Here is a 4,394-nt window from a genome sequence, read left to right on the forward strand (position 1 = left end):
TTCCCGAGTGGAGAGTAGCCACTGTTTATAAATACGTGGAGTTTGTTTTCTTTGAGTCCGGAATATTGAAAAATCTGTTGCTGGAAACTTTACCTGGACATTTGAACACTTTAAGCATTGCCTTTCACTCAGATATAGTCAAGCATTCACGGCTGTCAACTCTCACCTGATATTACAACGTCAGTCTTCACTCGATAATTGGAACCATCACTGTCTTATTTTAAGGAAATAAATGTGAATGCTTGCTTCAGATACCCATTTGATGTCCTTTTAATGAAGCTTTTCATTCTTTCTATGTAGAAACTCTTTACATGCAGGTATTTGAACACCAGTGGAGAGCAACAATGGACCTCCGGCAACAACGCTCTACAACATTAACCATAAACTAAGTAGCATATAAAGCTATAGGAAAGCTCTGCACCTCACATGGGTGTTGTTTCTACGATGGAACTTTCGGTAATGGGACATGCCCAACATTCACATACTGAATGGTTACAGAGAGCCGGAGGGTTCACTCGGGTAAACTATTCCACAGAAAAACAGTCAGGACAAATTTTAAGCTGTTCTGGGAGACAATTTAAACTATTCTTTCATTGATCCTTTTATTTGCTTGAAGCAACCATCTCAGCCCTAACTGGCATTTGATCCGCTAGCCTGTTGAAGCCAGACCAGAAGAGTTCTAGCAATACCATTACCTTAGACCCTGTACTATGCAGGTCATCAACTGTTAAAAAACAAGAAGCACGTTTGTGCGGATTGTGTATAGCACACGACACCTAATACCCTATCGGTCTGGGCTGTATGGACGACTGACAGCGTGAGTAGGGTATTCCTTGCCGACAGGAGTTAGTGTTTTCCCCGCGTGTATACAAGGTCGAGTTCCCCTGTGTTATCCGGTATGCGTGTTTTTAGCGCAGGTATACGAGGAAACTACCCACTACTCGAATGCACACTACACAGAAAAGTGCACAGAGGCGTGTCGCACAGCCCAAAAGGCACAATCGTCAACTCATAGGGGTGCTGGCGTGAAATTCCTTGTTTATTATCATTCTAATCTGTTAACCTGAGATACATATTGGACTATGTTAGAGGCGACGAGAGACACTATTGCCACTTTGCACTAACACACGTCCTCTCTGCCCAGTGCTACATGGATTACGCCGACTTAAGGCAGACCACCTGGCGCAGGGCGTGCTGTTCCAGGATCCGCACTTCAAACCTAATAACAATTCCATCTACTTGGACGGTGCTCCGAGGTCAATTCGGTACGGCCGGGGACAAATCGTCTGGAGGCGGCCTCATGTAAGTACACATGCCGTATATGTAGGCACAGTGACGTGACAGCCGGGTATCCCCTGTTATCGGTCACACATGCGTGATTGGTTTGATGGTATTGACGTCCCCCTGGCCCCGGTAACATTACACAATTGCGCACACTGACATAGACTTCACTGTACACCCCAGGTATAAGTGCAGTATTCATGGTGCTATGACTTGTGGGTTATAGATGTGACTGGGCGGACAGGTTTGCTAGGGAACACTGGCAGCCTGCAAATGTTTCGCCCAGGGTACGCATTGAGTAGTTATAATCAAACCTTGGTACGCCCTGAATAGCTAGAATCAAACCTTTATACTTCTTAAATAGTTAGAATGAAACCTTGGTACGCCCTGAATAGCTAGAATCAACCTTTATACTTCTTAAATAGTTAGAATGGGAAACCTTGGTACGCCCTGAATAGATAGAATCAAACCTTGGTACTCCTTGAATAGTTAGAATCAAACCTTTATACTTCTTAAATACTTAGAATCAAACACTGGTACGCCCTGAACAGATAGAATGAAACCATATTGCGCCTAGAATAGTCAGAATCAAATCATGGTACGCCTTGAATAGCTAGAATTCAAACCCTTGGTACTCCTTGAATAATTAGAAACTCCTTGGTACTCCTTGAATACCTAGAATCAAACCTTCGTACGCTTTGAACAGTTAGAATTAAACCTTGGTACTCACCAGAGTCCACATGTATGTTTTTTGTCGACTGACTAGTTAGTTTTCCGTTGCATTCTCATGGCAACTACATAAATACCCTATAGATCATCACGAGTGAAATGAAGATAGCATTGTGGTGTATCCTGGTGCCGAGGCGCTAGCTCAGGTTTCCGCCTCCTTCCTCCTCCTCTCTCTCTCTCCCTCCCTCTCTCTATCCCTCTCACCCACTTCTAGAGATACACTTCATTCGCCTGTTAGAATACAAGCGTTGAAAACGACACGCGTCAAAGCCTTCACCTATCTTCACCCAAAAGGGTTATATGGGGTTCCTGTTAGATATCTTTTCATTTTTAATGGATTCACGTTTAGCCTAACGAATGGTTACGTAGAAAATCAACATTTTTCCGTGTTTTCTGGATGTCGAGGAATTACTATACATTTGTATCACAACGCCAATAACAGGATCTTCGTCATCATTCTGTCTTTGTCTTACTAATGGCATGTTATTTATTTATTTATTTATTTAGTGATTCACGCTGAACTCAAGAATCATAGTATGTACTTTACTATTTCAGGACATATTTCCTCAGCTGGCTCCGAAATTCCTAATTGATGGTTACTCTCGCTCAGACCTTATCCAAGGGGCCATAGGTGAGAGTCCCACATCTGTTTCGTCTCTACTTTCGGTTAAGTTTCGGATCGGTCTAGCACACTGGTATAAGCTCACGACGGTTTATCAGTGGCTAAACAACCGTGCGACGGTATACGTCTGGGTAAAAACCTCAAGACAGTATATCAGTGACTAAATAACCTTACGACGAGATATCAGTGGGTACATAACCTTACCACGGTATATCAGTAGGTAAAAAACCTTACGACAGTACATCGGTGGTTAAATAAGCCTACAATGATACATCAGTGCTTAAATAGACTTACGGTGGTTTACCAGGATAAGTAACATTATGACGGTAAATCCGTGCGTAAATAACCCTACGACGGTATATTAGTGGCTAAAAAGCCTTGTAAGGATATATCAGTGGCTAAATAACCTACGATGGTATATCAGTGGGTAAATAGCTTTACCACGGGATATCAGTGGGTAAATAGCTTAACGACGGATATCAGTGGGGTAAATAGCTTTACGACGGGATATCAGTGGGTAAATAACCTTACGACGGTAAATCAGGGGGTAAAAAAAACTTACGACTGGAAATTAGTGGCTAAATGGACTTACCACGGGTATACGTTAAGTAAATAACCTCACGACGGTATACGTGTGAGTAAAAACTTAAGATTGATTTCCCAGTGGCTATATAATCTTACGACTTTATATCAGTGGCTAAATAACTTTACAACGATATAATCAGTGGTTAAATAACCTTGCGACGCTATATCAGTGGCGAAATAACTTTACGATTGTGTATTAGTGGGGAAATAACGTTACGACGATAAGTGGCTAAACAACCTTACGATGGTATAACAGTGGGTAAATAACCTTACAACGATACATCAGTGCCTAAATAGCCTTACAACGGAATAGGTCTGACTAAATAAATTAACGATGGTATATCAGTGGGTTAAATACCATACGACGTTATGTCAGTGGTTAAATAACCTTACGACCTTATGTCAGTGGTTAAATAACGTTACAACGATATATCAGTGGCTAAAAAACCTTACGACGGTATATCAGTGGGTAAATAAACGAACGACGGTATACGTGTAGCTAAATAAGCTTACGATGCGTGAATAGATAACCTATACAATAGTATACCTGTGGTTAGATTATATGTTGTATTTGATCGGTGCTTCTGATTTGTTATCACAAGTTTGTCTTGCCTTTTTTTTTTTGGAAAGCTGGAAAGGGTATTTTCCATTTTTTCTGCCATATACGGTCTTAACTGATTCTGTGACGTATCTCTCTTGCTTGTTTAAGATAACCATAACAACCCATAGACTTAAAAGTGCAAACAAAAATGTTAGATGCATTAAAGGAAAAAGCATTAAACTAAAAGTTAAGATTTTCCATTGTGTTTCACAGGAAACTGTTGGTTTGTGGCCGCTGCTGCCACTCTCGTCACCATCAACCGGACGGCAGTTTAACAGAGTGGTTCCTCTTGACCAATCGTTTTCGTCAGGGCTATGCAGGTGAGAAGTGTCAGAAGAGACAATTTATATTTAAACAGCTCAATTCCTCTTGATCAATCGTTTTCCGTCGAGTATTGTCTGTAAACTATTCTCACTAGGCTCCAATGGAAACTGTCGTCCGCGACAAGACTACAGAAACATATAAGACATAGGGCAGAAGAACTGTGCATAGACAACTAAATACTCATCACTTGAACTTGCTTATTCTCTGTACTACAGGCAGTTATATATGCTTGTTTTGTTTTTATTTCAGGAA

At 41.2% G+C, this 4,394-nt stretch overlaps 1 long non-coding RNA gene across 1 annotated transcript; it reads left to right on the forward strand.

Annotated features, from left to right (window-relative positions):
* Positions 1-365: 365 nt before the first annotated feature.
* Positions 366-4,129, forward strand: LOC135469009 (uncharacterized). Its single transcript, XR_010444273.1, has 3 exons — positions 366-1,302; positions 2,566-2,641; positions 4,032-4,129. It is a non-coding gene; the product is annotated as an uncharacterized LOC135469009 (long non-coding RNA).
* Positions 4,130-4,394: the final 265 nt, after the last annotated feature.

This window comes from Liolophura sinensis, chromosome 1 (assembly GCF_032854445.1).
Source record: "Liolophura sinensis isolate JHLJ2023 chromosome 1, CUHK_Ljap_v2, whole genome shotgun sequence".
NCBI lineage: Eukaryota > Metazoa > Mollusca > Polyplacophora > Chitonida > Chitonidae > Liolophura > Liolophura sinensis.